The sequence below is a fragment of the Cygnus atratus genome, chromosome 11 (genome assembly GCF_013377495.2).
Source record: "Cygnus atratus isolate AKBS03 ecotype Queensland, Australia chromosome 11, CAtr_DNAZoo_HiC_assembly, whole genome shotgun sequence".
NCBI classification, from domain to species: domain Eukaryota; kingdom Metazoa; phylum Chordata; class Aves; order Anseriformes; family Anatidae; genus Cygnus; species Cygnus atratus.
In genome coordinates, this window is record NC_066372.1 from 20,131,386 (window position 1) to 20,152,172 (window position 20,787).

The 20,787-nt window shown below is 45.9% G+C and overlaps 1 protein-coding gene across 3 annotated transcripts in view; it reads left to right on the forward strand.

The window, feature by feature from the left end:
• Positions 1-20,787, forward strand: part of SMAD3 (SMAD family member 3) — a 71,624-nt gene that overhangs the window by 12,779 nt on the left and 38,058 nt on the right. Inside the window, exon 1 of one of the 3 annotated variants that reach the window (XM_050713083.1) lies at positions 8,287-8,304. The exons of the other annotated variants lie outside the window; for them this stretch is intronic. The gene's annotated coding sequence lies outside the window, so the exon portion shown is untranslated. Of the gene's footprint in view, positions 1-8,286; positions 8,305-20,787 lie in introns of those variants that run through there. 3 annotated transcript variants of the gene reach the window in all.

The window sequence follows — 20,787 nt, forward strand, 5'->3', positions numbered from 1 at the left end:
GGTTTGAAAGCCCTGTTGAGATAGCTGCTTCTAAACAGGAATAAAAATAGACATTTGAGTGTTCTGATTTTAGAAAAAAAGCATTTATTGGATTATGATTGGCTGATGACTTTGAAGCTGGAGACAGTTTTATATTACAGAGCTTCTCACTCTGCTTATTCTCTCAGTTCCCGTTCTTTCCCCCCTCCTTTTTTTTTTCTCTTTTCTTGCTTTCTATTTTTAGGATGGCATTTCAGAGTTTCTGCTACTGGCAGGCCAGCTATTCCAGAAGAAAAAGAAAGAAAGGTGGGAGGTAGAGCTAATGAGCACTAATAATCTGTTATTAATTTGGTTTTTGAGTACTTACGTTGAAAGTTTGTAAGTTTGCAATTTATCTGATAGTGGATGAAAGCTCTGCTTGCACTCGAAGCCATCGATTCACGCGTTCTGACAGTCCCTGTGCACTGCGGTGAAAGAGAGGAGAAGTGGGAAGTTTGGAGCTTCAGTTCTTTGTGTCGAGCAGAACTAGCTCCAGGTAGAAAATGGGATTTTAGTTGGCCTGCTTGTGGAGGAAGAAAAGAAGAACGCATTGGGACTTAATGGAAAAAAATCACAGTACTCTATTAACATTTGAACAAAAGGTGAATAACCCTTGTTTAGTATATACGTGTGCCTGTATGAATGAACTCATGTCCACTCAGCTCTAATGCTGGTCAGGGATCCCAGTCGCTCCATGGGTGCGATAGCATGGGCGCGATGTGTGCCTTTAGGACTTACGTTTTCTTGCGGGCTTGGTTTGCTTTTCTTTGTGTGTTTAGGGGCTGCGGGGTTTTTAGATTAAATACTGTTTTTCTTCCTGTGCTGTCTAAGTTTTAAACAACAGGGAGGGATGGCTGCTTGGAGGGCAGGATGAACAAAAGTGTTCTTTGTTACAAAAGCAAACAGTGCTAGTTAGCGTGGCAATGTGTAAAACAATCCAGGCATAGGTGGTGTTGTTTCTGAAGTCTCAGCAGGATTTAATTCTTGTTATTAGTCCAGTAAGTCATTTTTTCATCTCTGTGACTTATGGGCTGTCCCTTCTGTATGTGTAGAGCAGCTCTGAGTTTACATCACGAGAGAATAGTTGGGGAAGCATAAAGAACTTTGTCACACTTTTGCTTTAGAATCGCATCGTGATTTTACAAATCACGTTGTATTTCATCCCTAATTGTGGTTTGCAGCACTTGAAACTATGAAGAATATTTTTCTAGATTCATTTGAGGGTTGATAGTTGTCAAAAGCTGGCTAAAAGCTGGTCCAGCGTAGCTGCCTATGTAATGTATTGCTACACGTTAAATCGCTGAAGAATTATTTTTAGAAGAGCAGGATTATTTCAAAACGCAGGCCATAAGTTTTCTAACAGTGATTCAGTAATTTAGTCCTGTCAGTTAGAGATTGCACCTCCCACTGACTTGAATCCAATGCGAGCTTGCAGGATATACATATATATATATATATTTATTATTTTTTTTTTCTTTTTTACAGCAAGTAAAGTTACTCGGAGGTACTTCTCCTCCTTAGAATGTGTTTTGTTTTGTAAAAACTGATATGTGTAGCCTGTTTTGCTAGCTGTCACGGGGACTGAGGTCTGCTTCTTAATCTGACGTTGGCAGCCCTGTGGGAATGCAGCGTAGAGGCTTGCTCACAAGCTAACCTTTCTCCGGTTTTGTTTCTGGTGTTATCTCCTGGCACAAAAGACTGGCGGAGTGAGCAAGTGAAGGGTTTAAATTCTGCGTTTGTTTGTACGTACTGCAGTGGGTTTTAGGGGCTGAGGAAGAGGTGACAAAGGAAACTGTTAGTTAGTGTGTGTCAGCAGCGGTCTACATGGATGAAACTTCTCACGGGGTCTTCTCTTGGGGGAAACTTTAGCAAAGTTTTCCCCAGGTTGAAGAAAGCCACTACGAATGTGTGCCGCTAGCTGGCAGGTGCATCCAAGCCAGCTTGTAGTTGCAAGGCTGATGAAGGTTGGGATAGCAATAACCCCCAATTTTTGTCAACTTTTTCTCTTATTCTTTAACCCTGAATACTTTGTTATTGTGCCAGTAAGTGGCAAAGCAGGTTTGGACAGAGTAAACATCTGAGGCTGCACTTCTGTGTCTCGTTAGCGTTGTTTGGAAGCCAAGTTCATTTTAACAGAAGTGACAACTCCAAATTATCTTGTTTCCATGTGCTTTTATGCTGTCATATCTCTGCATGTTATGATAATGATACATCAGTAGCATCATTTTGTTTATAATTTCCACTTCTCCAAGCATAGTTCTTGTTACCTACAAACCACCGTAGGAATATTACTCACCGGGGGAACCACTTGGCTTTGAAGATGCGACTACGAAGAAGCATTTTGTTTTCTCAACGTCCTACGCCGGTGACTGGTAGTTTCTTGTCGCTGTCACTTCCAGGGACCGTTCAATACAACTTTGTGGCTTTGCTAGCAAAAAGGTATGTAGTGATTCCTTGGTGAACAGGCATCTAACCGCATGCAAAGCCTTCACAGTTGGCCATGCGGCAACTGTCCTTACAAGTGCCTCTGAAGTGCCTAGCGCTGAGGATTGAGGCTCCCTTCTGATGTCCACTTCAAAGAGAACGCTGAATGATGCCTGGTTGTGCAAGGTAAGGAGCCTGCTAGAGGTCACATCCCTAATGAAGAACTTGAGCTACCCTTAGCCCAGCACTTTTTGTGAGGGTTGAATGTGTTTTGCATGCTGGAACAAGGTGTTACAGCCAAGCAAAGTGTGGGTACAGGACTGCCAGGGTGTTGCCAGACTCTGCAGGGATTTGGCGTTCTTCGCGTGGAAGGTGAGCAGCCGGCTGACCCTTGTGCAACTACTAAATGAGCAGCCTTTGAAATATTCCTCCGTCTTCTTAACCAAGTCTGGCCCTGCAATTCGAGCATTTGTTAGCACACAGATAAGTTAATTATACCAGAGGCACCATTGCCCTGCGATTGCCTAATCTTTCCATGTGCAATCGTTGGTTGCCAAGATATCTGGGATAATGCAGATGTGAAGCGTTACAGCTTTATGGGACTCTTCTTCACTGAAAATCGGCTAGATCACCGCTGTGCATTTCGTCAGAGATGAGCATGTTCCAGAATATGGCAGCATCACTGTCACTGAGAGGAACTGTGCCTTGAGTGTACCGAATGAAGATGTACTTCAAGTCTTTTTTTCTTTAAGTTGAGTAGTTTAAGTTAAATAAAATAATCTCGTGTAATTTTAACGTATTGTTGCCATCAGGTGGTGGTGTTCAAATGCACCTCTAATGTACTTTCCTTGTCTTTTGCCGTAGTTGAAGCCCTTCGTGTGGTTATTTCAGCTAAACCCTCTCGTTCTCTGGCATTCGGTCTCTTCCCTGCCTTGCACTAGCAGCACTTGAAGTGATAGATCAGCACCTAATAAAAGTGGGATTATCTCTAAGCTGAAAGTAAGTAGAAAGAGCCTACTGTGGAAATTAGAGGGTTTGCTTGTCATTACTGATTTGTTTCGTAATACTTGTGGTAACTTCCAGCGCTGTAATCAGCACGGTGAGGGTCTTCAGAGGACTTTGTCACGAGCTGGATTTTACTGCTTGCAAACTATTTAGACTTTGGCTGCTCAGCCTGTTCAGATGATCTCCCCCAGTCATGCAAATATCACAAGCTGTTCAACCAGTTCATTTATTCTGTTGGAAGGGTAGCGGGGGAAAAACAGCCTTGACTTGCACCCTGGAGGGACGCTATGCAAAACCAGTCGAAGGTTTCTGGGGCGGGAGCTGCGGAGTTTTCTATTCTTTTGTTTATTACACTTTGCTTTCTGTCATCTCTTGGTGAATAATGAATAACAGTAATAGTATGCTGCGAGACATGAAATCTGGAAGTCTTTATTACAGTATGTGTGTGAACCGTAGTCATCACCAGAACTTATTTTCTCACGGGCTGGTCCAGTTACTGCCTGGGGGAAGGAGCTTGCAGCTATCTTTGTAATACGGTCTCGGGGATGCTGGTATTTCAGCTTCCCAGCTCTCCTGTGCATAGCAATTACCGTCCGTTGTGCCATCAACACCTGTCTCTAATTTCTGGTAGCAACAAAGGACGCTGGGTGCTGTATAAACCCTTTGCTGTTTGTGTATAGAGTGCTTTGCTTTTACAGTCGAGGGCTAGGAAACACCGCAAAGGCAGATGAAAGCTAAGTAAAGCAGTTGTTGCAATAGGCCTAAAACAAACATAAATTTTGGTGAGGTTTTTCCTTCCTTCCCTTCGTGGTTTATTTTTGTCTTTATTTTTGATAGGGGGGAGGGGGTGTGGGGAAGACATCTTTAAGCGCGAACGCTGCGAAATCGTCTTGGGGTTTGTGTGCACTGCTTGGTGCTTTTTTGTTGTTGTTTTTCCCCTGCCAGCTCCTCCTTTAAGAACAGCTTTCTTTAAATTAGGATTTCCATGAGCTCAGTGCCGCAGCGAGCTTCCCATGGCCGGCCCGGTGTGCCTGCAGAGCTGTAGGAAACCCTTTTGCCCAGCGAACGCTGGGATGAGTAATAGCAGACTCACCAAATTCACATGTGCTTGAGGACAGACGTGTTCTGAAGAGTCCTTGCCAGGCTGAGTCTCGTAAAAGTCGCTGGAACTATTCACATGTCTGAGTCTAGCCATGCGATTCCCTTCCCAAAATCTGCAGCTGCTTGGGCATGGGATTGCCCGAGGTGTTGTCAGATGCGTGTGTTTCTGAGGGGCTGCTTAGCCTGCAGTGATATTTCTTTAATTTTCCTTTTCACTTTTTGGAGCAGATCTGTTTTATGGTCGGGTTGCTGCTGTTTGGGCTCGGGAAGCATTTCGAGCTTTGGATGAGGATTGCTTGGGAAGTGATTTTTAGCTTGCAGTGACTGCAGTCTGCTTACTAAATAGCTATTTAACATTGTTAGTTGGGTTTTTAAGGAAAATGGAACATGTCATAATTAGTTTAGGTACTTGTTTCTAGAAACCCAGCCTCTACTGGCAAATAAAAAGCAAAAGGGAGCGTTCTGGGGCTAAGTAAGGATGCAGCTCCATGCTTACCCTGATCTAGTCTAATAGGAGATTGCTTTTAAAAGGCACGATCCTATTTCTGTCTGTCCCTGCCCGAGCCTGCTGCTTGCTTGTGTGGGGTTTGCTGTGCTTGTCGGAGCTGCTTTGTATCTTCACAGCGACAAGATCACCTAGTGTGATATCCTGTAATCGCACACTGCTCGATCGCACTTGTGGGTAGAGATGGGACCTCTGCGCTGAATTTGGTAGCTTGTACAACTGTATCTTCTAGAAACGCATCCTGTCTTCGTTTAAAGAGATGCCACTCTTGGTTTTTAAGTGCGGAGACTATTAGCTGTTGAAAAAAGTGTGGCAGATTCCAGCTGAAGCTGCCTGCTGTCAGCTTACAGCATGGCTTCATTATATATACCTGATGGCTTCATTATATATACCTCTCTTGGCTGGACTGCAGAGTCTTGCAGTATTCCCTTTTTCCCCTCCAATTAATATATTCTTACATTGCTGTGATTAAGTCGTCACTCAGCCATTGTCTTATTGAAAACAGTGGATTAAAATTCTTTTGTTTAAGACATTTTCTTCAGCCCTAAACTGTTTCTGTGGGTGTACTTTTACCAAGCTGTACACAGCCAATTGCCTTATAGAAGTCTCAACATACTATGTCTAGAAAACTGCTTTTTATCAGACGAACTTCTCCTCTAGTAAAGGAATGAAACTGAATTTGAGAAGACCTTTAAACTCGATTGCCCAAAGTTGTGGTGTTCTCCTATAATTCTGCTGTGGTCATGTATTTTTTTTTTCCATTGGAGATAAAATTTACCCTGTACCAGCTTCTAGAAGTCCCCTAGCCCTCAGATGATATTAGATTTTGTCCCATGCTGTTGTTTTGTTTGTTTTGTTTCCCCTTGTAGCTTGGGCCGTCCTTCAGAGGAGCTTTCAGAGGAGCAGTGGTCCCTGCAAGCACAGCTTTTGGGTGTGCTGGCACCAAGAGGGTAAAGGCGCTTAAGCGGCGTAATGCATTGCTGACTTAGGCTGAAGTTAAGTCTGCGGTTTGCCTCATGATTTGAGAGGGATGGGAGAGAGCGTGTTGGAACACGGGTGTCCCCGTGGCCTGCCACTTCTGACTGTGTGGAAATAAAATTTCACAAATTCCTCCGTACAGCCAGTGGGAGGAGAGGCAGCCATCATCAACCGGGGGCTCGCTCCTTTCCACCTGGCAAAGCCCTGTGATCGTTTTTACTACTTCTGATTCTGCTTAGAAGTAGTTTCGAATAGTACAGAGTATTGTCAGAAAATGGGCAAATTGTCCAGGAAGGTGTCTGAAAAGGTTTCACTGAAAAAATATGAAAAAAATCCCCTGTATGTATCGCCAGTGGTGGAGCAGAACAGCAGGCGGGTGGTGAACAAGCTCACCTGCACACTTGTGTGTGTGCATTTAAGTGTGGTATCCGTAATTCTGTGAAAAATGGCCATTTAAGATCTCCTATATTCTTTTCAATTTGTATTTGTGTTTATTGAAGACACTAGTACAATTTTACAGTTTCAGGAGGGGTGTGGGAAAGGCATAGATTAACAACGCTCCAAGTATTTCTTTTATGGGTAAACTCAGGACAAAACAGTATCTTGTTGTTTCGAGCTATGCTTAGCATTTCTGCCCCGAGGAGCAGAATATGATTACACAGCACATAAGGCTTGCTTGGACAAGTTCTAATGAATGTTGAATAACTGTTTGGTAGTAGCGCGCGTGCTTTTAACTTAATAAATATACATTGTGGTAATGTTCGAGAAGACCTCAAGATTATAATTATTTGAAATATGCTTCACAAGTGCTTAGCAAAGCAAACCAGTTCGTAGTCTCAGTCAGGAGCACGCGCTCGAAGGAGATGCGAGGAATTTTCGTTCACCCCATGTGGCTTGAACCAGCTGAAGACATCTGCAGGTCCCTTGGCAGTCAGCTCCCTCGCAGGGGCTGCGCAGTGCCCTTGTAGTGCTCGCTGCAGCAGGACTCGAGGATGCACCTAAATACTTGCCTGAACTGGGGTTGGGATGGCAGACGTGAACTTCTGGGGGCCTCGGAGCCAAAGTTTGACGGAGCATTAGGTCAGCAGCGTGGGGCTGCACTGAGACACCCGGTGCTGGTGCTTCCCGTGCCAAAAATCTGCAGTGCCAGGGACCGGTTGCTGGCTGATAGGTAGGCTGAGGCTCTTGCAAAGCTTAGAGCCCTGGGCAGCGGGACTGCTCGCCCGTGAGCAAAAAGGTGAGTAACTGAGCAGTCACTCGAGCAGTTCTGAGGTCCAGAAGCGGCATCCTGTGCCTTTAATTCTTTAGATTTTATAAAAGCTAGAGGGTCCCTTTTCGGTGTCATCAGCTTGGCGACAGAAAAGGGGCTTCTACCAGCAGAGCTGCATGAAGGACGGTGGTTTGCCATTTTGAGGAGTTTTTTCTTTGCTTCAGTCTTGGTTTTAGTCCAGTGTAGAATGAACTTTGACACTTTGGGGGAATTAAAGTAGATAGGATTACTAAATGTGGTGGTGGAAATTGTCACAAGGTGACTAATGCTGGAAGCTCCTATTTTTTGTTGCGTGGACAGTGTCCAAAGTGGATCTGCATTATTAACTGGTGTGATGCAAGCTCTGCGGGGAACGCTAAAGGTTGCTGTGCTTTTGTTCAGGATTTCTCGGACAGAAACGTGTGCATTCATGGAATTACACCCATGCAGTAAGCCTGCACTTCGGGCAGGGTGTTAGAGCTGTTACCTGTGGGCTGCCCAGATGTTTGTACCGTGTGTGACATGGCTCTACAAAACGTGTGGTAGCTCAGATGCCTCTTGCCACTGTCATACTTGCTGCATGCATGTTTGCAGCTGGTTTGTGCATGTGTGATGGATGTTTCTGGACTTTCTGGACTTGCCATGGCTTTGACTTGGCTTCGGGAGGTTTGGCAAGCATGAAGAAATGTAGAAAGTCTTCCCCCTCTGCCTGAACACCTTTCTTTGGATGGAAAAGAGATGGTATGCCCGGGGAAACCTGGAAACACATTAGCTGTAGGAAAGCTGTTTCAAATGGCAATGTGATTAATTTCCACTTCATCTCTTCAGCTGGAGTCAATACTTGGACAAGAGTTGCACCCTGGGAACCAAGCATTCAAATGCAGGCTGAGAAGAAAGGAGATTGCTTGCATGCCTTTTGGCTTGTTTCTGCTCAAAATAGCACATACAAATGGAAATTGGTGCCCAGCATCTGCAAACTGCACTTTCTCTCAGCGCTGGGGGGACTGTTAAGGCCCGTTCCTAGGTAAGCCTGTAGCGTGATGTGCGTTTAGTCATCTTCCCTCTCCCCGGGGAAATTGTAGGGTTGTCATGGCTCTGTGCAGGGTCCCTCGGGCGGAGAGGAGGGCACACCCAGGGTATAACACAAGCACAACAAGGAAGAGCTCAGGCGTTTTGTGGAGCTCTGAATTTCCTGGTCGTACGCTTGTGGTAGCTCCGATGCTTTGTGGGAACGTATTCCTTGCTCTTAATTCTCCGTACAGCACATGAGCCCGTTTCCTGCCGGCAGCCTGTTCCCCGCAGGGAAGAGCTGTGGTTTAGAAGCAGCCTGCCACTGCGTTCCGGGGCAGCGCTCAGCCAGCTCCCTCCTGCCCTCTTTCCCAGACACTCTTCAGATCTAAGCAGGGGATGGGATGCGAACTGGATGAATTGCCTTTGTGGCAGCAGTAGGCTGATTCCAGCCACCATCTTTCCTAGAGAAAGTTTGTTCTCCGCCACATGGAGGAGGAGGAGGAGGGCGGCAGGATGCGGCCGGTGGGCTCTCGTTGAGCCGCCAGGGTGGGCAGCACAAGGCGCGAGCTGCCTTCCTCCTGGAGCTGCTGTCCGGGCTCACCGTCCGCTCTAGCAAAGCCTATGGGTTGCTCAGATGTACAGGTCTTTTGGTGTCTGAAAGCAGGATCAACTTGCCGAGTCTTAGATGTTGATGCCAGATGTACTTGGATGTGGTTTGCTTTGTTCTTAGACAATAGAGAGTTTTAAAGAAAGAGGAATATTACTTTTGCCCATATGTCCCATTGTTTCCATCCTGGGCACAGTCCTGGCCACGGAGTTCAGCATTATCATGCTGATTCTGTTTGCAGTGACTCATGGAGTTGAACATTTGTCATGCATTTTGTTGAATCTTTGATCTCTTCTACTTTTTTGATCAAACTCGGAATTTGCATCCTGTGCTGCAGTAACTGGTGGCTTTGTGAAGCACTTCTCAGGGAGCAAACCCTGTCGTTGGGCATTGACCAGATGCCTGAGCTGTTGGGTGTAAGTGTTTGGCTAGTTTCGCATGTTTCTCTCAGTTTTCCATGGTCTTGCTCTTTACCAGCAACAGTTTATAAAGGGAAATAACATGCAGATTATTTTTGAAATACTTTTAATGGCAGGCCAATAGCGTGGATTTAAAAATAATGGGCAGAATGCCCTCTGTTAAAAATGAATCAATAAATCTCCCCGACGCTTGCTTTTAATGTAAGCTAGGTATTTTTTCTTTGATAGAGGCTAGACAAAATGGTAGTTTGAAAAATAGGAAGCATTCAGGAGATCATGCAGGTGAAGATCGTTTAGCTTTTTCTATTTGGAAGTCTCAGGTTTTAATTAATTTACCTAAAATATCAGTGAGTACCCTTCATTTCTCTCTGAATGCAGGGCTGATGGCTGAATTTGAATAAACAGATACTGTAACACAATTTCCTGGCTGCTGTGCGAACCAAACTTGAAAAACGGAGAGTGATGAAACCATAATTGGATTAAATGTATTCCTTTACCCGTTGGGAATATGGATAAAATTTCTGTCTTTCAGTAGTTTTGTTTTGACCATGTTAGTTTAAGATCCTAGGCTGATGGCTTGTGTTACAATGGGTTGAATAGCAGATGGCAACTATGGAAGTGTAAATTAGCTAGCAGCTGACATTACTTGGAGAGCTACTGATTGTGTTGATACCATTATATGGGGATAAGTGCTAGATAGCTGGTAAGGGGAGAGCAGAACTTACTTGGAATCGTTTCATTAAATTAACCCATCAAAAGTTCTTACTTGTATCTAGTTATACGACTTTCTTCCAAAATAACTTGTTGCTTTGACACCTAGAGTCAAATTCTTCATGGGCATAAATTCCTAGGCTGTAGAGGAGCAAGAAATGTTTTTAATGTTATTTTTTATTTTTAAATATCGTGCCCTTATTTCCTGGACTGCTCACATTTGGGCACACGAAGGTGAGGGGAGGAAGGCAAGGGGGCCAAACACTCCCATCGGAAGAGCCCGGGGGAATCTTTGTTTCTCTCGAGCAATTTCTTGCTGCCTCGGGAGTGGTGGTGACAGGTTTTGCAGAGAGGAACATCCGGCTCCCTCGGCCAGCGCAGTGCTGAAAGTGATTCAAGGTTCTTCAAAGAACCGGCAGATTTAGCAATACAGGATTATCGTATTGGCTGAGCAACTTGGGTACCTGCCTTGGATCATAGCTGCTGTGTGATGCGTGGTAGGAGTTTCCAGTCCTTCCCGTAAAGATCTTGGCAAAGTTGTTAGCAAAAGAAAATAAAGTCTGTGCCTCGATATAGCACTCAGCGTGAGATGATTGACTTGCCTTCTACTGGGGAAAAAAATACTCGGCAATCCCATTTTTAAATCTGTTTTTAGTATTTGATGTGTTGGCTTTTCTGTGTCAAAGACTTACAGAAATCTGATCGAGGTAAGGCATAACGTGAAGGCAGTGAGGAGAGCAGCACGCCCAAAGCACCGGACGCTTTCCCCAGGGTAATAAATAAATAGACGTGCAGCCTGTGGTGCTGCAGTGTTTGGATGGTGATGCTTCGCTCCGTGACTCTTCCCTAGCATGGAATGTTGCGTTAACACTGGTCAAAAGGCAAACAAGGGACTTAAATTCAGCAAAGCTGTCTGGCTTCCTTTTAATGATCTTCTGAGCTGGCTGCTGCAGGACTGGGGACCAGCCTGGGAATTACTGTCGTGTGGTTCAGAACTTCTCCAAGAGGCCCTTCGCTTCAGCTCTGGGAAACGTGGAGGGTAGGCACTGCGCACAACATCCACATGATGTGGATGCTTTTGCTACCATCCCCGGCATGTGTCATGGCAAAATCTTCGCCCATTGCTGGGCTTCTTTGTGGCCAAATGGAGCCAGTGGAAGTTGAGAGCTGAGCCTGAACTGCACATTCACTAAAGGACTTTAGACATAAGCAACATAACGGTATGTTGTTGGGCATTTATTTGTGGCCTGATATCTCGGTTTGGAAATATTTCTGGTCCTGTGGGGGGAGAGCCTTTGCTTTCCGTGGATCCACTGTCCCAAATTGCTTCCGCAGCTGCTGGAGGCTGCGAGCCTTCCACGCTCTGCAGCCGGAGCTGCTGCTCCTTTCTCAGGATCCTTCTCCAGTTTTAGCCCTGAGCAGCTGCGCGCGCTGCCCCCGTTCCCTAGAGCCGTGTTATATCCAGCAGTGCAGGGAGGCCTCAGCGGGGTGGACAGGCAGCGAGAAATGGGGTCGGTACTGCAGGGAAACCCGGACTGCGTCCCTGCTGCTGACTGGAGGGCAGGGGAGCGAGGCCAGGCCCGGCAGGTTGAGCTTTCCCCCGGCTGTGGCAGCGTGCCTGGGCTTTGCATCCCCTCTAGAATAATGTGCCTTTTTCTTCCTGAGTGCAGGCCTGGCTTCTGGGGAGATCTCTCGCTCTTTGGCCTCATCTCGTGTTGGGCTTTTCTGCCTGAATCAGCGGGGAAGTGCGTGCAGGTAACAGCATCACCCAGGGGCTGCGTCTCAGACCTCGCACTTCCAGTGATGCCGAGACAGCTCTGGGCTGTGGCTGAGAGACTTGCTTTCATGCTTCATTCCCTTTTTTTTTCTCCCCTCATGAATTTTCCGGCTTTAGTTTACAAAAAAAAGAATAGAGAAGGCTATGTCAGGGGCACCACATTTTGAAGCAACACTTGGAAAGGAGTTAAGCTGAAGGCAGGAGGGGTGCCCCAAGCTGCCACCCCAGCACTGGTCTCTCTCCGGGCTGCGAGGAGCCGTAAGAAAGCGGCGCGGGCTCCAAGCGACTCCTGTTATTCAGCGCTCAGGAATGCAGAGGCATGCTCCAGCCGGGGTGTGGGCGGCTGTTTGGTTTGCGGTTCTTGCTAGGGGGTGGGTGATTTTGAAAAGCACTTGCTGAATTCGCATTTGGTTGAATAATGGCTACTTTATGTACAAATGATAAATGTTAGTCACAGCGGAGCAAAGACGGTTCTTGTGTTGGTCATGGATTTGGCATATCAAAAAAGGGAGAGGGAAAAAAAGAGCAAGCCCGGGGTTTCACTGCTTCAGAAACTGCAAAATGAAACAGAGCTGCGCTTATGCTATGTGACATCTTTAAGCCTTTGGCTCTCTCCACTTAATGCCAGATATCTAAATTGGAAATATTTATTGCAACTGGCATATCTTTTAGGAGCCTGTCATCACAGAAGAACTGTCATCAGACTGTCCTTGCTAAGTTGTTTCTGTTAAGTGCTTTTTTTTTTTTTTTCCAGTGCTTCAGTGTTAGATGAGTCATTTCTGCTTTCCTATGGCAAGTGGTGGCTGCTACAAACTTATAGGGTCTTCACTGGATTTACATGGTTGTTCTTTTTCTTGTTTCATTCCAGCATCAAAGATTCTGGTAAACTAAGCTGTATTGCTAGATTTATGCAAGTTTCTCTGACTAAGCACCTTGGTTTCTCTTGGAGAAACCAGCCCCTCTGGGAGTCACACTTTGCTGACACAATTTTTCAGGTTATTTCAGTGCATTAATACGCGACGAGAACAGGACTGCATGTGAAAAAAAGAGCATGTTAGCGCTAGTTTGCTTTGTCAACACTTTATTCCCTTATTGATTACTTGCTGTTATTGCTTATCTGGAGGAGCAAAGCTCAGCACTTGGCTGAGGTTATCTCTGTGCCTGGGCTGCTGCGATGCTTCCTGGGAAGCGACCTTGTGGATCCCACATTTTTTCCATCCCTCTCCTTTGGCCCTGCTCACAGCCAGGTGCCCAGGTTCTCCTGCCTTAACTTGGTGTCGCGTCCCCAAAAGCAGCACCAGACAGCAGATGCTGGGATGTAGGCTGCCACAACGGGCCTCGCCTTTAGGGTAAAAATGGGCTCCAAACAAAGTGCATCCATCCCTGTAGCAGCTCCTGGAGGGCTGCGAAGTCGCTGAAGCTCGGACCCGAAAGGAACCGATTCAGACCGCTCCTGATGAGGCCCAACGCCAGTTTCTTGCTCCGCTGAACGCAAAGCCCCGGAGCCTGGGCAGGGTGGGCTCCAGGACCCGCTTTCACCGAGGGCAGCAGGATTCCTCCTATTGCCTCAAGCACGGCAGCTGAAGGGATTGCTGCCGCAAGGTTTTAATTAATGGGGGAGGGGGAAACCCACAAATATTTCCTTGCTTTCCAAAAGATGAAAAGGGGGCTGCATATCGCTTTTAACGTCAATAATGTTAATCACGCAAAGCCACAAAAAGGAAATTAAACTTTAAAAACCATGTTAAAATAACACTAAGGATTTGAGTATAGCCCACAGAGGCAAGAAAGTTCAAAGGGAAGACTGAACTTCATCTGACCCTGCTGTGCCTAGGAATTGCGACACAGTTTGTCTGTAATATTATCCAATTTTTCGTCTTCCACGGAGCAGGAAGAGGAAGGTCACTGGCACCCTATGTAAACTTGCAGTTCCTACAACTCTAAAAAGAAAAACTTGAAAATTGCAACTTAATACATCCAAGCTATCAGATGATTATATATGTGTGGATTTATATGATACTTATCAGAAAAGAAAAGATCTCTTTAAACATAGTAGTGTTTTGCTATTTTTTTATGCCCAGAGCTGGTCTATGAGCAGAACGTCTTTCCCTTGGCATCAATACTCTGTTGTTCCTCTAAACTTTTCGGCTTTTCAGTTTAAATCCTTCTTATAAAAAAGCATTAAACTCTTCTGATGGTAGCTAACTGTGTCTCCCTGACCTTTTTTTCTCGTTCTGCTACCGAAACCTTGGTTCTGGTGTGTGGGGGGAGCTTTTTAAGTGTTTCTCGCTCGTTTGGAGTTTTCTTACAGATGTTGGTATTTTTTGGCCCGGCACTTGAAATGCTGTCAAGAAAAGTAACACTTAACAAGCTGGGAAATTCTTGAGTTAATTACTGCAGCCTTTCTCACAGGTGTTGCAACTGTTTCACTTTTGGCTTCACCAGAGGTTTTTAATCAGAGGTTTGAGTGTCTCTTGTGCCTTGGCACCCTGCAGAAGAGCTGGGTGCCAACTGCTTCTTCACAGTGTGCTGGTATAACCCGATACTGCAGGGGAGAGGTGAACTTTATGCCATACTTTCGGTTTTAGAGCAGTCTAATGAGGGTTTGAACTCTCTTGGTTCTTTGTTTCCTTCGCCCTTGAGCCCTGAGCTCAGGAGGTGCGTCCCCACCAGCGCCGTTCCCCATGGTCCATATATCCGCCTACCTCTGCAGCTCCCTGCAATTTCTCCTGTTGCCACTTTTCCATTTCCCCCGTGTGCCCTCGTCCATTGATTTTTCTCTCCCGGCTAGGTTTGTCCCTGGCCAGGAGTCCACCCCTGATCTCCGGAGCTCGCTGCACTTTGCCAGCGGGATGTTCCCCCTAGCATGTACAGAGGCAGCCTCTGTGTTTCCATTTCCCTCTACATCACCATCGCACGCTTTTTCCTCGCCACTTCACTTTGAGGGTACGATGTGCTGGACCCACAGACGAAGTCAGCATGTGTGGATGTTTCACTGCAAGGTGTTAACAAAACGTCATCTTGCGATGTGATCTGCGGGTTGTTATCGGTCTGGTTTAAGTCATCGGCAGGACGCCTTCTGCTTCTGTATCTCCTGTCATTTACAGTGGGAATTCTGGTTTTGTGGGGGGTTTCTCACTAATGCCCTTAGAAGTTACAGTACTGCAGCCCAACGCTTGCTCAGAGAAGAGCCAGCAAGCCATGCAGACAGCCTCGTGCGCTCGGCTGACCAAAAAAGCCCAGGACCCAGAGCAGCCCAAACGGTGACCTAGGATGAAATCTGCAAGTGAGTAACGCGGCGCTCAGAAGCAGCTCGTAGCTGCTCCCGTGGACCCACGGTGTCGTGCTTGGGTGGCTTGGAGCAACCCGTCTGCGAGGAGGGAAGTCCCCAGAAGATCCCCGCTTTTGCCGGGGAAGCCGCGGTGAGAGCACACGGTGAGACACGGAGCGGAGCCTCGCTGCCTGCCCGCCGTGGGTGCATTCGAAGAGCGAGGTCCTGCGTGATGCATTGCCCTGCAGGGATTGCCGGGGGGCAAAGAGCTTGGAGAGGAGTGTTTTTTCCCTAGGCCTGTCTGCCTTGATGCTGTGCAGAGTCAGGACCCCCTCAGTTTCGGGAGCGCTGTTTGGGGTGGGTTGTCAAACCCCTGTGGTTTCGCTGTGCGTGTACTTCACGTGTGCGTTACTGATTCCTTAGGGGTGCATTCTGCAGTTTCTCAGTGTGAGGGGGAGGGTTTTTTTGGTGAAGCGTGAAGCCTGTAGCACGGGTACGTGTGGTTGGTTTTGTATTTACTTTTTTGGAGCAGCTCCAGTGAAGCTCTTCTCCTCTGAGTAACTCCAGAGGCCTCCTGCACAGACTGAGCAAATGGAATTCCCACAAGAGACGCTCCAAAACTTTTTTTTTTTTTAATAACAGCCAATTAATAAAAGGCTGCCGCTGCATACACTCACCCCATACTCATTCAGAATGTATTTGATTAGACCAAACCACACGGTGTAGATGGGAGAAAGACACAATTTGCAGCGGGGGTTCAGGATTTCATTTTCACAGTGACCCGTGAGAGACCCGGCGAGGCTGACTGGCAGAGGGCAATCCACAGACTTCGCTGCGGAAGCAGCATGGGAATGACGTGTAAGCCCTGGACTGTGAGGAGATATTTTTTTTTTTTTAAAGTCATACAAAGCAAATACGTACACAGACGTGACCGGCCTGGTCCAAAGCCCATCTGCGTTTCACAAACCCTCCCTGAGCTCTGGATTAAGTCCTAAGTCTCTGAAGAGGAACAAGGGAGTTGCTTATTGGGATTCTCCTGAGCCCTGCCCTGATACAGCAGAGGTGACTGGTTCTGCAAAAAGGAGATAGCAAGGAGGCATGCCTGATAGCGAGGAGCATAGCGTGAGCGCTCCCCTGCCTCTACGCACACGCGCCTTCAGAAATGTTTAGGCAGAAGGACTGTAACAAGGAGGGAGGCTATTAAAATGTCAATTTAGAAAGGCAAATATAAACAGTAAATGTTGCTCGTTGCTGTCGTAAATTGGTATGAAGAATTTCCTGCCTTGTCACTGTCAGATATAAGATAAATTTTATTTTTCTCATTGCTCTTACTTTCCACTAAGCATGTGCATAGGCATGATACAGAAATGGTATTAAATGTTGGACACAACAGGGAACTTGTGGACTTAACGCTCTTGTTCCCTTCATTACTTGAGATCGGTTGTCTCCCTTTGCCTCAGTTTCATTTCTTCGAAATGGAGCAAATAATTATTTGGGGGCTCTGAGACACCTTTGTGGAATTGTATCAGGCATTCGAGTGCTGTGTTAATGAGGGCCATATAATTGCATAATTACATACAAAATGCAGGGCTTTTTTTCTGGTTATGACAAACTTTGTAGTATAATGATGCAAGGAGGGAAAACTTAGAGTGCTTGTAAACATCATATGGAATTTCAGCATTGCAAGCAATATTTATACTTGGGGATAGAGCACGGTGTGAAGGCTGTATTGCAGCATCTTTTTATTAATAAAGTTAATTTGTGCAACCTTCAAGTTTTGCCCCAGCACTGCAAGGAAAGACAGATGCCACGGCAGCAGGCAAGCAGCGAAGTGTGACTTCTAACCCTTGCCCACTATGTGACCGCAGCCAGGAAGGGGAAGCAAGATGCCTACTGACACTGGTGTGTGTGAAATGTGATTGTCACTGTGCTCACATACCCTTTCCTGCAGACCTCTGAGCTCCGCAGGGTTGTGGGCACAGTCATCTTCTCCACTTGCCTTTCTTATACCTTGCTATTTAGAGTAAGAGGTGTAGTCATGGGCAAGCCTCGCTTCTTATTAGACAGTGGTTCTGCTTGGACTGGTTTTCTGTGAATGGCAACTCTTCCAAGTTGTCTCTCATATCCCCTCTGTCCTTTCCTGCCTCCTCTTGAGGAATAACAAAACGGATCCTTGCCTCAGTTAGGTACAGGAGGGAGCAGGCTGCGTAGTCCATAGAGAAAGCCAGGATAAAAAGTAAACGGGTTCCTAAAGTGCTAGGTTAGGGTGGTTTGGTGCAAAATACCTCCTGATGCCATGTGGAGTTGTCGTGGGTCCGTGTGTGCCAGGAGGGGTGCTAGCAGTTAAGATATCATTAGGTACCCTACAGGTTTTATGAGGGTGATCAAGCAGGATTTTCAGTTTGAGCTTCTAAATTACGTAGTGTTTTTTAAAAGAAACTAATCCCAGTTTTCAGGAAAAATGCAATCAAAACTTGACTTGCCCAAGAGTCACAAGCAGATTAGTGGAAGGAAAAGAGCAGTAAGTAAACATGTTTATTGGGCAATGCATTTTTAAAGCAAATAGGCATGATCAGTGAGTTATATTTTGGAATCATGAATATTTAAAAAAAAATTATGGGTCGAACATTTGGTCTCTCAGTGATTTCACTCATTTAATTTTGGTCAATTATTTTGTACAACTCCGTCTCATGGGAGGGTCCCGTCACAGCACAGAGGATCTTGTATTAGTATATATCCTGAATTGCTGTTAAATTTTCTCAGAACTTCAACGTGTAGTATTCTGACATCTGCTAATGAAGATCTGGCATTTCACATGGCTTTTTGTCTTGCACATGTGGATAGGCCCACTCCGTGACTGCACTGTTGTTAGCTCCGGGCCCTGCTGCAAAGGAATTAATACAAGCAAAGATGTCCACTACAAAGCTGTTACTTTTGTCCGGTGTAACTCTTGCTTCTGGCTGTAAGAGTTTAAGCAAGGCTGAAAATCATGCATTTCACAGAAAAGCGAAGTTTTACTGTAGCGTGCCTTAGCAATATTCTCCAAGATAGCTAAGCAGTCTGCCAGTAGGATTTTATGTCAGTTATAAATGTTAATTACTTTATAATGGTAAGAAAAGACATCTCTTACTGATACAACTGCATCAACAAGAGGGCTATTGGTGAAAACGTGATTACAAGAATCACGCTTTTTAATTCACATTGCTGTGCCAATCAAGATTTCAGGCCTAGCTTGGTAAAAAGCAAAAGATGAAGGAGCTGAGGTTTCACATTATGAAAGTATTCACCCAGGAGTTAGAGCTGTGCAAAACCAGGCCGGAGCAAAACAGAACTGCGCAATGATGAGATGCTGTACCACATGCGGAGCTGAAATGTGTCTGTGTGTGTGCCTTGTCAGCAGAAATACCTTCCTGGGGGTAAAAGAAAGTCACAAAGTTCTGTATGGGATTACTGCCAATTTGAAATATGGTCTTGTGCTTGCTTGCCTACCGGCATGTGACACGAAGCCCATATGTTGGTTATAACTGGAGTTAGATCATGGTTAAGAGTGAAAGGCCTTAATTGCATAAACAGAAACAAAACATGGGTAATAATTGCTGGTAGAAAGAACAAGGATAAAAAATGTTTTCCTGAATTGTTTTTAACCAGTAACACCCCACATGAAGGAGGGCTTGTTCTCTGGGAACGCAGTTCCCACAAGGAATGGTGAACACATGCAGCCCACAAGGCTGACAAGGTCAGAGCATAGTTTATAGCAAGGCTTTTTTTTTTTTTTTCTTTTTTTTTTTTTTGGCAATGCAAGTTGCTTCTACTTCATCACCTTTGGGGTGATTTTTAGGGATCAGCATTGGTGTGTTTTCCTTCAGTGAGGAAAATACAGGTTGACTTTTTGGTGGTGTGCCACCTGGTAGGGTGGCCGGGTCAGCCGATGGTGATACTGACCTTTGTTTGTCACCTCCCTGTGCTCAGTCATTAAGATGTCCTTCAGTCTGGTAATCTGTTGTGAAATGCCATCAAAATGCATTTGGTAACGTAAACAAAAAACAAAACCCAGCAATAGTTGTTTAAAAAGCGTGTTACGTTTCTACACAGCGTGTGGTAGATCTTCCCATGAGAGAATGTTATATGCTACCTGGAAAAACAAAATATATTAAAGTGAACTTACAGACAGAAAGCATGGACTGAAGTGACCACGTTGCTGACTGGTACCCAGCTGTACCCTGCAAATGTGGACAGATCCTTTTGTAAGTAGCCGGTGCCGAGCAGGCTCTGTTTTGCAGCCTCTATTTTTGAAGCCCGCACCCCTGCATTTTTGGGGGCACCTGCGTCAGGCCGACAGGCAGCACGTGTAACACGGGCCTACGCAGTCGGTGCCCACTGCTTCTCACTGGCTTTCAAAGTGCCTCGCTAAACATGGTGTAGAGCTCTTACTTCTTTTTAGGGATTGATTATTCCTGAAAAGTTGAGGTTCAAGCTATAAATAAGGTGTGTGAGGAGGGTGCCAAGCAGCGGTTCACGGATAAAATTGATCGCCTGTGCAGGCGGGATGGCAGCTTGCAGGTGAGCCTTCCTTCCCATCACCCAGCACTTCTTGCCAGGCTGCTCGCTTTTGTTCATCTCTAAAACTCATGTCTGTGCTAGAACCTGCTTTCCCGATAGATGGGCTTCACTCCTGTGCGGGCACAATTGCTTTATCGTGCCTTTAAAAACAGCCCATTGTGCCTCTCGCCTTCCTGTCTCTGGTTCTTTGTGCCTTTTTTCCATTCCTAGGTCTTGTATTAGAGGGCTCGTCCCGTTCATTTCAGGGAACTGCAGACTTCCTCGGGGCTTAGTTTCTTTCACTGGGGACAAATTGTGACACGCTGCTTTGTTTTCCTCAAGCTGCCACCAGTGGCATAGCTGAGGCTGGGTGTGCTCGGGGTGCCCCACGCTGCTCCCCCTTGCTCTGTCCCTCGGTGTCAGCCTCCTCTGTTACCGCTCTAGATTGAAAAACTGGAGCATGCTAGAGATAGGAATCTGCGGCTAGACGACAGCGTGTTTTGGGTTTTAACTTTGCCCTATCATGGCACTTTTGGCCTAATTAATCTCCCGAGAGGCAACTATGGTTGCTACCAGCTTCTCGAGGAAGATTTTGGGGGCTGTTACCTTTTGTGCTCTCGATAGAAGGCAAAACCCCGATGCCATGGGATGTTTTTTTCAGTTCACTAGTGAACGTAGCTATTTGTTTTATGCAGCCTAATTATTGCTGGGTTCCGGAAGGTAGGCTCTGGACAGCCATACTGCTAAAATAAACATGCTGCTGAAGGAAATCAGCTTGTGGTTAATTAGCAGCACAGAGGATGAATATGTATCAGTGTTCAGATGTTTGAATTGGAAGCTCTTTATATGACTTTATAGGCTTGGATGCACTGGCTTTTTTTTTTTTAAATGCTACAGAGCCACTGAAAATGTATTTTTAAAAGCTTCTTTGAAGGCAGCTTTCTGTATTAAGCTGATTGAACCGATGTCATTTTCCTCAAACTTGCTGCAAAACTCTCCTATAAAAGCATAATGTTAGGAAAACCGCAGCAAAATGAGAGAAGCAAAGGCATGTGCCCAAGGAATAATGCCATCAAAGGCGGAATAACAGCACCACTCCTGCACCACTCTTACACCACTGCCTGGAAAGGGCCCAGGCATTGCCCTGAGGTGATGTCTTAAAATCTCCCCTC